Source organism: Vigna umbellata, chromosome 4, assembly GCF_029865625.1.
Source record: "Vigna umbellata cultivar VRB3 chromosome 4, Vumbellata_1.0, whole genome shotgun sequence".
Taxonomy (NCBI): Eukaryota; Viridiplantae; Streptophyta; class Magnoliopsida; order Fabales; family Fabaceae; genus Vigna; species Vigna umbellata.
In genome coordinates, this window is record NC_142168.1 from 22,643,331 (window position 1) to 22,655,568 (window position 12,238).

Consider the following 12,238-nt stretch of genomic DNA (forward strand, 5'->3'; position numbering starts at 1 on the left):
TGTAAATCCGAAGTAAAGAATACCTAAAGTGTTAGAAGGAATTTACAAGAGGTAGCAGATGACCTATGGGTGGAGCTTGCAGTGTGGAAAATACAAATTGAGTGGTTATGAGGAAGAAAGATCCGTAAGACCAGAGGTTTAGATATGAAGGATTTGTTTTGAGAATAATGGCTAGACCAATCTACATTATTTGAACACTGGAGCATTTTAGCATAGAGGCAATGTTTTTCATGTTAGTAAAGTTGTTGAGGAGTAGTATCTTTGTCAAATAGGTGGTGATAGAGAATGAGAGAAGAGTAGGTTGTTCCTTCTATTTGATAAGTTAATTTTCGAGGATGAAAATTTTTCGTATTGGAGAGAATGTAAAACCCCTGAAAATGGTATTTTAGAAGTGATGGTAGTCTAAAAATAGTGAGAGTCAGATATTTTAATATTAAATGGTTTTAGTATAAATAATTTTGTTATAAACGAGTTTCATTATTTTAAAATGTATCATTTCTTTAGAAGCCACTTTTCTAGAGTTCTCTACTTTCTCTCTTAGAGTTCTAACTCTTGAGTCATCTCTTTGACGATTAGAATGTACCGAATTGTCCATGATGACAAGGTCTATGTTTCTACTCGACCAGTTCTTTATTTAAAGCAAGTAAGTTTCTACCTTTTTTCTTTTGTAATGTTAGTTTTTGGTCATGCAAAAAATTCAGCTTTTGCATGTATCAGTAATTTTCCTTCCTTGATTCTTTGTCAGCTTGCATTTCTAAGGATTGTTTTCGATCACCAATTGGTGAGTTGATGGTTTTTCTAGAGTTCCTTGAACTCTAAGCAAGGGTTTGGCATTTTAGAGCTCCATTGACCGGTGTAAGGTAAGGGAAGCTAGTGTTATATTTTGATGAAATGATTGTTGGGTAGTTAATGAAATTGATGTATATTGTAAAATTTTGTAAAATGTTTGTTATTTATTTTTGAAGTGTTTTAGAAGATGAATAGAGACTTATCGAGGTAGTTAATCAGTTGAAATCTAATATAAAGTGAAATAGTAGTACTTTAATGGTGTTTTGAGTTCAAATTATGGGGTTTTGAGAAATGAAACTTTGAAGTAATGGTCAAATGACAGAAAATGTGTTTTTAGGAAGATTTTATAGTCAATTGAAACTTGTCTAGACTCTTAGTTAAGAGAAATCTGAGGTAAAATGAATTAGTAGTTGAGATGTTGAGTTTTGTATGGTTTTAGGTTCAGTTTTAAGGGTTTTAACTAGTGAGATTTCAAATTAGAACTTATGGGCTGTATGTGATGAATTGTAATCTATTATTGGGTCTATTAAGACTTGTTCAATTGGTAAGGTTGCATAAATTTGGTGTATAAGGTGTAAATATGAGTTTAGGTGCTTTGGAGTGTAAAAAACGATTTAATGCAATTAATCTTGAGTCTAATGATCAAATGAATACTTATTTTAACTTATAAATTTGTATTTTTATCAATTCTAATGTTTAAGGAACCAACTCGATCCATAGAACAAGTTATGGCACAAACTCATCCAAACTGGTGGCTCCCCTGTGTCACCCTCTTCAAACTCGTTCCTTATGACCCACATAAACCTTTGTTCACTCTTCTCCAACCTAATAGTGATCTCTCTTAGCTGCGTCCTAGAGAACCTTCTCTAAGCAGCCCTGGATGCTCCATTCTAAAGGCATCAGCGCTAGCGCCTGTTTCAATGCTAGGGCGTTGAGTGTCAGCCCTTAGGCGCCCTTGAGCATCACTACACGATATTTAGGGTTTTCAGGGTTCTGGATATCATTTTTGGATGTTCTTTAGGTTATTTTGGGCGATTTTGAGCCTTCTAGAGTTGTTGGTGAGGGTTGTCAAGCCGTTTTCTTTACCTAATGCACATATTAAGATACTATAAAGAAAAACTGTGTTATTATATGACTTTTGATGACTTGTAATGGTGTTTTTGAATGTTTATTGTATAATTAGAGGTTTCATGTGATAATATGAAATGTTTGCATGAAATATATGTATATATATATATATATATATGTGTGTGTGTGTGTGTGTGTGTGTATATGTGTGTGTGTGTGTATATATGTGTATATATATATATATATGTGTGTGTGTGTGTGTGTATGTGTATATATATATATATATATATACACATATACACACACACACACACACACACACACACATATATATATATATATATATATATATATATATATAATTATAAGAGGGATTTGTTGATGATGAATATGTAGTTGATTATCTAAATGACATTGATGGACGTAATTCCATGACCCTCGTGGAGAGGTTACATGGTGGTGTCCTGTGTTGTTGTATGAATGTATTTGTACTTGGAGTTTATCCTGATGCTCTCAATAACCCCAACTCAAGTAGAGGTGGTTGGTTATGTCGTGGAGAGTAGCAGGAAGTCCAGTCTAGGGCTTTACCTTGGCCAAATATATGTACAGACTAACCTTGTATGATAGCTTGGGATGGGTCAGCTCTATTACCATTACAAGTACATAAACTACTATTGTTCGACATTCATACTATATCTGGATTAGTCAAGTCTAAGGTTGTGATATGATGATTTGGGATGTATGTTTTGTCATGTGTGTAATATAATGTATGATTAAATTTTTATTAAATTTATTATGTATTGTTTACCACTAACTTACCCTTACTTTTGTGTTGTCTTTTGTTTTTTTTTTGTGATGATCACCTTAATTGTATGAGCTTAGGAATATGGTCTTTTCAGTTGTTTTAGTAAAAAATAAGGATAAAGCAGTTGAAAACTCAGGTGATTTTACAAATGTAAATATTGTCTTTCATAAGGTTGTATAATAGTTTTATTACCCTACATATATTATTTTATTTTAATAATATTTAAAATGAAATGTTACATAGTAACTATCTTTATATGAAATTATTATATCTTTTTCTTTCTTAATAAACATTGGAAATAAGTTAAAGAAAAATAGTTTATAAGTTGCTTTAAATAAAAAAAAATGAGATAAATAATTCCGGATTTATTTATTATTAGCAAGAGCATGTGCTACCCTAATGCAAGTAGTTAAGCATGGAAAAGGCCACAAAATTATTAGCTGTCAGTACTCAGTTTGGAATTAAAATGTCTAATTTAAATAGCTCCAAACTTTTATAATATGAAAACCATATGTTCAGTTAACGTTAAACTTCATCGATTAACGACTTAAAAATGGTTAAAATAGACATTCTTCCTTAAAGCTATGTCTAAAAAATTATTCATGAAAATTTATAAGATCAAAAGTTTTGATAAATTACATGAGAAAATTGAAATTATGTTATATGCTTAAACAAATTCAAGAAGAGGTGGCTTTTAAACAAAAATTTCTCGCTAATGAAATGGTAAAATATATTCTCCATGGAATTCATTTACTTCTCAAGAGAATCTAAACTTGTAACATCATTCTATAGTAATCTTGACAACATTGAGAATTTACAACAAGATAACTCATCATCATCATTATTTTTCTGAATCTCACACTTTTCTAGTAATTATTAATAAGTCTGAATAAATTATGCTTAGCAGGATAATTGCACAAGCATTACCTGAGTTAGTGTGCTTTCCATTTTTGCACTAACTCGTTCAAAGCAACCACAGAAGATCCACCTTCACTCATTGCTTCTTTCGCACTGATTTTCATTTTAAACATTCTCTGTCTAATCTCTTTTCCCCTGTCCGAGTCCATCAGCTCCTTCACTCGCTCTCCCAACTCGGTAGAACTCACTAAACCTTCTTTGTTCCTCTCCACACCCAAACCCACCTTCATTTCCTCCACCAAAATCACCTTGTTCAGCTTCTGCTCTGCATACAGAGGCCACGCCACCATGGGCACCCCTTCCCACACTCCCTCCAACACCGAGTTCCACCCGCAGTGAGTCACGAACCCACCCACTGACTCGTGATTCAGAATTTCAGCCTGTGGGGCCCAGTCTCTCACCACCATCCCCTTCTCTTTTGTCCTCTCCAGAAACCCCTCTGGCAGCAACTCGTCCAAACTCGGTGGCTCCCCCGAGTCACCCTCTTCGAACTCGCTCCTCACAACCCACAAAAACCTTTGTTCACTCTTCTCCAACCCAATAGCGATCTCTCTCAGCTGCGTCCTGGAGAACCTTCCCATGCTTCCAAAGCTCAAAAACACCACACTCTGACTGGGTTGCGAGTCGAGCCAACTCAGACACCCATTATCGTCCCCTTTGCCAGGTTCAGAAGAAATCACAGGCCCGATGCAGAACACGGGTGGCGTGGTTCCTTCCATCAACCCTTCGTTGAACGCTTCTATGACCCTCCCTTCGATGGCATCACAACTGTTTACTATAACCCCGTAACTGTCCCTCATGCATTTCCCTATGTCGATAAAAATCTGGCAACTTTCGCTTTGACGATCCTTTCCCGTATCAGGGAGGTCATCGGTGTGGATCCTGGGCACCCCGGGAATGGTGAAGTGCATGTTGAGGTCCTTGATGGACTTGGTAGTGCTTTCATGAATGATGATTTGCTTAAGGAGAATGGCGAGGGTGGAGGCACCGGAAGTGTAGTAGAAGTACGTGGGGATTTGGAGCGCGTCGGTGACACGTGTGGCTGTGTGGTTCATAAAGTCTAGGACGACGGCTATGAGGTTCGAGGAATGCGAGATATAGTTGAGGATGCGGCGGAAGTGGTGGGTGGTGGCGCGGCAGAGCTCGAAGTTTAGGGCTTGAGGGTGGAGGACGGTGGGGAGAGAGATCTGTGGTATGCGGTGGAAGGTGATGGAGGGGGTGGCGGCAGTAACGGCGGTAATGTATTTGGCGGTGGCGGCGCAGGTGAAGGCGGTGGGGGAGGTGGGGGTGTCTTGGTTAGGGGGTGGAGTGAGGAAGAGGATGTTGATGGAGAGAGAAGGGTGATGGGATAACATGAATTTGCCTAGTTCCACCATCGAAACCAGGTGTCCTCTTCCCAAAGCTGAGTACAGAACAATGGAATCCTTCTTCATGGTCATGGCGATTCAAGAGAAAGTCTTTGTTTCTCTTATGATTCAAAGGAGGATGCTTGTGTGATGAAGGTGAAACTTTATGGCTCTATTTATAGGAAGAAACACGACGCCCAAGTGTCTTGGATTAAATATATGTCTGCTGGGAAATCTTAAAATTTAAATTCTGAAACTAGATGATAATAGGTTGGATCCGACTTCAATTTAATTCAGTATAATCTAAATTTAATATTTTAAAATTTATATTTGATTATTTAATTTATTAGATTTCACATTTAAATTAAAAATATTTAATGAAAAAATTATTTTTGTTTTAAATAAATAATACAATTATAATGAATTTTTAATTTAAAAAATATGTATAACTTTAATAATTATTATTATAAAAACTATGATTTTATATAAATTACTATTAAATTTTAACAAAAATATCATATTAAAATTAAAATTTAAAATTTAATATATTTCCAAATTTATAAATATTAAAATATAAATTTGAGGAATATTTTATCATTTAATGTTTTCAACGTTATATTGAAATTTTAAAAACAAAATTGATTGCTTATTTTTATGAATAGATAAATATTCATTTTAAAAATTATTATTGATGCTAACACTATAGGTACGAATCATACGCAACACCCTTGCATTATTTTACTCAACAAAAATTATATGAAAAGGTATAAATAGAGTTTTTTTTTTATTGAAAATCACAGATGAACCTTTATTTATGTTTCGTGTTTGCACGAATTCGTGAAAAGAAGAGTTTCCCTTTATAAAAAAGGTCAGCATTATACTCAGATTTTGAATAATTATGCATCTCACGTTCATAACAAATAACAATGCCTTCAAAATTAAACTAGAAACTTTCAGAGGACCACTGAATGTTTATTTTATGCTTATATGTGCTTATACAGTTATGTTTATGCATACTGCATAGAAGATTGTGAATTGCCCTTTCATAATTTGAAGTTGTTTATAACATTGTGGTTTGTATACTTAATTGTTTTCCTTTATCTTTTTCTCATCATACTGATGTATTAATCAATTTTACTTTTATTTTTTACTTTTCATGAGTGAGCAATATATAGATTTTTCCTTGTTTGTTGTTTGTAACAGTGAAAAATAGAACGATTAATTGTGAGAGGAATGAAAACAAGATAATTGTATTAATTTCTTTCATGTAGAAATGAAGAATATGACTAAAGGTTTGGAGGAATGTGCAAAATACATGCTTAACAAGTATATTTGATTATTTTCTAATTTTAATGAAGAATATTCAATATTAAGCATTTTAAGGTACTAGATTATTAGATGAAGAATAAAATATTTAAATAAAATAATAAAGTAAATGCAATAAGGTGATTGTAATACTAAGTTCTTTCACTCAATTCTTAGATGGAAATAAAAATAAAAAGATGCTAAGAGGAGATGAAGTATAATGGGCTTGGAGTAGCACAAGAGGAAGTTAGAATATATTATGAATAAATCATTTTTTTTGCTCATTTAAAATAAATGTAAAGTTTTAATTCATGTTTGCATTTAAAATAAATGTAAAGTTTTTAACGTAAGCTTCTTTCGATTAGTTATTAGTGTAGTTTTTACTTTTAAAATGTTTTATATGTTTTAGTATTAGAGTAAACGAAATATATTAAAATACAGTGATAATTTTGACAATGTATTAAACTTATAAGTTTTACTTCTTGAAAAAAATCAAAGTTTAGTTCCTTAAAATCTGAGATTTAAAAGTTTACTAAAATTTTAAAATTCTCTCTCTTTTTAAATTACTTTATAGGAAAAAAGAGGTATAGGTTCTAATTGTTAAGAAAATCAAAGCATAAAAACATTTTCATGCTTTACGTTCTAAATAATCGAAACTTAAAAGTTAAATTAAAGTTCAAATTGGATAGAGTCCTATGTCTTCGTTATTTTTAAAACTAAAGCTTATTACCCTTTATATTTCAGTTTTACTAATAATCGAGTTTTAAAATTTTGTCCAGAGTAGCGAAAGTTCCACAATGTCTTTCTTTTTCTTATTTTGTTTTGCGATTTCTTCTTTTTCTTCATCTTTGTCATTTCATCTTCTTCTTTGTCATGTCTTTTTCTTCATCATTTTCGTCATCTTTTATTCTTCTTCATGAAATTCTACTTCGTTGTCATTCAACTTCGCACATCCACTGTCGCTTAACGTCCAACTGATGAACTGGTGAATACTTATTACAGTTTTTTTTGTGGAGTTCATGTAATCCTTGGGTTCTTTATTGGTAAAGTTTCATCTTTTATGTTGTCATTGTTGTTCAGGTATTATTATATTGTGGTCGAATTGATTAGCTTTTCAAAACACGTCCATAATTGCATCTTTATTGTTGCTCATGTTTCACGCTTCTTGGTTCCTATTATTATCTTGAAAATTTAGTTTTAGTATGAGCCTGTAATTATTTTTTTGTAATGAAAAATTTTATTTTTTATATGTTGCATATGTGATTAATTATATGCTTAAATATATTGATTTATTTTGTTTTATTTAAGATTGTTGTTGCATCGAGTTAGTCTTATTTTACCATTTGAGATTAAATACGAAAGTTATTTACTGTCTCCAAGTTTTATTTTAAAGAAATTGTATGTTCTAAAAATTAATATAAAAGAATATTGTAATAATAATTCATATCTATTAAATCTTGAATTATCCGTTAGATAGTTTAAGAAAGATTAATAACTTTTTAATAGTTTATAAGTAGATCAGTATGTAATTACATATGGATAAATCCGTATGTGACGTTACCTACGACTATTTTACATACGAATTTTTGTCCGTATGTAATATGTAAGTAACGTTGCTTTATCTATGAATTTTTAAGTTATATATGGATTTGAACCTTAGATAACAACTATTTTTCTAGTGCTAGGTTATGATATCAATAGTTAAATCGAAGGTTTATAACTAGGCCAAAAACTATAATTAACATGTGTAACTCTTTATATTTAAGAGTATAACAATTCAACTGCCACAATTTGATTGTGTCGTGGCTAGACTTCCACGTGACAATTGATATAACTTGCTAAGACGACTACAACAAGGAGATTCTCTCTAGCTCCATTTTTATTAACAATAGTAGGAAAGAAGACTTAGTGAATTAATAAGAGAGATAATCTGGTAAAATTTATTCAGGATATAAGGTGGGAAATAATATAATAGAGGTTAACATTTGATTTATTACATAGGGAGGAAATTACAAAATATGGATGTGTTCAAGAAAATCAATTCAAGAGACTTAACTTTTCATGTGGAGGACAAGACGAAAACGTAATGTAAAAGTATTCACAACATGTTTACTATTCATGCAACATGATTTCACCAAATTGGACTTCACTTTTGAGTATCTATTCTTTGGAGATGGCACACATCGCAAACCTTCTCATCATGCCACTCATTCCCTGTTGTAGATAACAAAACTCCAATGCACGATAATAAACTCCATGTTGATAGATTTTTCTTAGATTCAAGTATTCCATACTCGTTTTTGTTTGTATAAATATTCAATGTGAATAATAACGTATTTCAGTATCAAAGAACCTCACAGATGATCCATTGTGAATACTCATTTGATCATAACATCAAAACTAAGCTTATAAATGATTTGCCAAGTTGTCTAAAGAAATTTCACATACTAGATTTTTTATTTATATTTGTCTAGTTAGAGATGTTAGAAAAAATAATCAAAATAATAAATAATAATAATAAGTAGAGTAGATATTGATAAAGCCAAACAATTTTTATAATAAAAAATTAAAATATAATTGTAAATGAGAAAAAAAAATACAAAGAGCTAGGTTAAGACATGTAGAGAGTTATTTCTAAAGAAAAAATATCCTTGTTGTACACAGGAAGACAAAATATTATATGTTTCTCTCCCAAAATAGAATAATCCCAAGATACAACGTGTCGGATCGATCCAATTCAAAGAAGGATTTCTGAACTTTATGAACACCACTGTTTTAAATTACAATATAGAAGATAGTACTGAAAATAAATTTTTATAAACTGTTTTTATTTGTTGTGTATTTCCATCATGCAAATCGGTAGTATTTATGAGAGGAAAAGAGTAAGATATGATTAAACTGTAATAAACCTATTTAAAAAAAAATAATTTGTAATAAATTTAAAAAAATTTAACCCATACATAAATTTATTCATAAAATTAACCGTCCGTAAAAACATTAGTAACTATATAATAATTCATTTATTTATTTTATAAATTACATTAAATATTTTCAACAATCTCTCATATAATTTAAAAAATAATTTAAAAAATAAAATAAAACAAAACATATTATCTTTTAAAATGAAATATTTTGTATTTCAACGTAAGGAATCTTCTAGGTTTGAGCCATACACGTGCTTATAAACTTTCAAGGACTTAATTGTCTTTAGTTACAAATAATAACGTTTTAGTAAATAACATATACAATATCAATGTTCATTTTAGGTTCTAATAAGTGATTACACATTATGACCTTATGCATATATATTGTTTTTTGAGTGTCCTTTAAAGACTTGTCCATGTCTTGCAATGGTGATCCCACCATCACATTCACTAAGTAAACTCTCAAAGGGTGATTTATGACTCACATGCCTACAATAATTGTCATTGAGTTTATTAATAGGTATTTTATAAAATAAGCATAATAATACATATACATCAACCTTATTATTGCCACAATTTATAGTATACCTCGCCATAGGAATAAGACATAATATTTAGTCAAATCTGCTGGTGTATTTTATTCAACAATAACTTTGTTATTAACCTTGGAACTCCATTCCATGGGACTGTCATTCATATAGAAATGAGTCTCCATTTTTGTAACTAATTTATAGGTTTAGTCTCATTCCCCTCCATGGCATAGGTTCTTGTTGGATCCATCAACCCTTCGGCAAGCGAATTTACAATATTTCTTTTTGACCTAACAAAGTCAAGAAAAATAATATCATGAGTAATTAAGTTTGTAATATAATTGTGTGTCACTTTCATATGCCTTTTTTTTTGTTAATATAATAACTTGACTCTCATAATATATTGAAATAGACTTATTTAATAATGATGAATCACATAAATATGATTTTTCTTAAGAAATTAAAGCTTAGTACTAGTATTATCTAAAGCAATAATCTCGACTTCCATGGTTGATCATGAAACGACATTTGTTTAACATATTTCTATAATATTGCACCTCAATCTAAAGTAAAAACATAACCCATAGTTGATTTTGTCATTAGAATCAAAATTCAATTTGCATTAATATACCATTCAACAATCTCTAGAAATTTCAAATAATTAATATCATAGAAGAATGACACATAATGTTAAAACATTAATAGAGCTATCACAAACAACTTTAGTCAATTTATCCTTGATAGGAAACATCTCTACTTTTTATAATAATATTGTAAGAAACTTTATTCACTTCAGAATAAATAACCAAGAATTTTTCTTTTCCAATTAAGAGGTATATTAAATATTACAATACACCTCACACTTTGAAATATTTTAAATGCTTTCTTTTTTAATTCAAGGAGTTTTATTCCAATCTTTATAAGAATTCTATTTAACAACAAGTAGAATATAAAGTTTCACCCTACAGACAAGTTAGTGCTTAACATTCAAAATATCAAACAAAGTTTTATTTTTTTTTCTTTTTGAAACCCATTTCAATTCAAGTAAATTAGATTTTCCATTTGTACTTCAAATCAATAGAAGATTTAGGAATCAGATTAAGAGACATTATTCATCTAATAAAACTTAAATTTACGTGACTTAGTATAGCATGTCACATATTACAACTTCCAACATTTGTAATAATAAAAAAACTAGATATTTTGTTTGAAAATAAGACATAAGACTTAAACAAACCATCACAAATATATACTTTACCAAAGTAATTTCTGAAAATAACAATCTTATTGCACTCAAAAAACCACGTTGTAACCTTATTAGACAATATGAAAGTTTATAAATTCATAAACATAAAACCGCGTTTAAAATAAGATACTCTCTGCAAGAAAACTCTAACTTCATTTGACATTTTTCAAGAACATGTGTCATGCTTTCATTTCCCATATTTATTGTACATGTGCTTGTTTTTTGATATAAAAAAGATATATTTTTATCAGCACGGACGTGGATATATGTGAATATTATTCTTAGAGTATATAAACTATTGATTTGAGTTAAAAATAATAATTTAACTTAGGAATAGTGAAATGGTACCTTTCAGATGTAAAATCAGAGGCAACACCTATAGTAATATAAAGACAATCAAAATATCAAAAGAAAAGTTTTCAGACTTATGTTTTAAATATTGAAAACAATGAAGGAAGTAATTTTAAATCATAAAACTCATCAACATGATGTCAAGTAAAAGAATTTCTTTTAATTTCATATAATAAATAAAATTTTCATATTCATAGATCTAACGAAAATTAGATTTATTATCAGTAATTTGAAATTAAGTTATTTTTTCACACAAATATCGAGATAACCTTTTCTTTCGCAAATGTATATTTTATTTCAAGTGTTTGTGATAACTAATAGTAGTTTTAGTGTGACAAATTATGTTATAAATGTTATCATATTTCTTGTTATCAGCACAAAAATTTTATCCATAAAATTTCCCGACTTACTCGAGCGATTTAATCATATCTATAACAAATATATTATATAATAGATTTAATCATTTTGATAATCCTTATAAATGTTAGATTTATAAATGTTAGATTTTTTTCTTAATTAGATTTTTAATTGAAAATCAAAATAATTGGATTTCTACAGTTAAATTAGACTAACAAGTTAAAATTAAACTGAATTGTCATTGAGGTTAAAAACCTATATAGTAAACTGAAAACTAATTTTACTATCTACGAATGTTAGAAAAAATAATAAAAATAATTAATAATAATAACAATAAGACAAAGATAAATATTGATAGAGTCAAAGAATTCTTATAACAAATTTAAGGACATAAGATAAAATTGTAAATAAGAAAATAAGTAGAAAAAATTTGGATTAATGTAGTTCATATAGGGAAAATGTTTCCATTGCACATGGCAAGACAAAATATTGTGAGTTTCTCTTTCAAGATACAATAATCCATCCTACTAATTGAGTACAGGATATGTGAATATTATGAACATTAATATTTAAAAAAATAATATAATACAAAAAATTGA

At 29.8% G+C, this 12,238-nt stretch overlaps 1 pseudogene; it reads right to left on the minus strand.

The window, feature by feature from the left end:
* Positions 1-3,378: 3,378 nt before the first annotated feature.
* LOC148199597 (UDP-glycosyltransferase 1 pseudogene) lies at positions 3,379-5,085 on the minus strand (annotated as a pseudogene).
* Between the last annotated feature and the right edge of the window lie 7,153 nt (positions 5,086-12,238).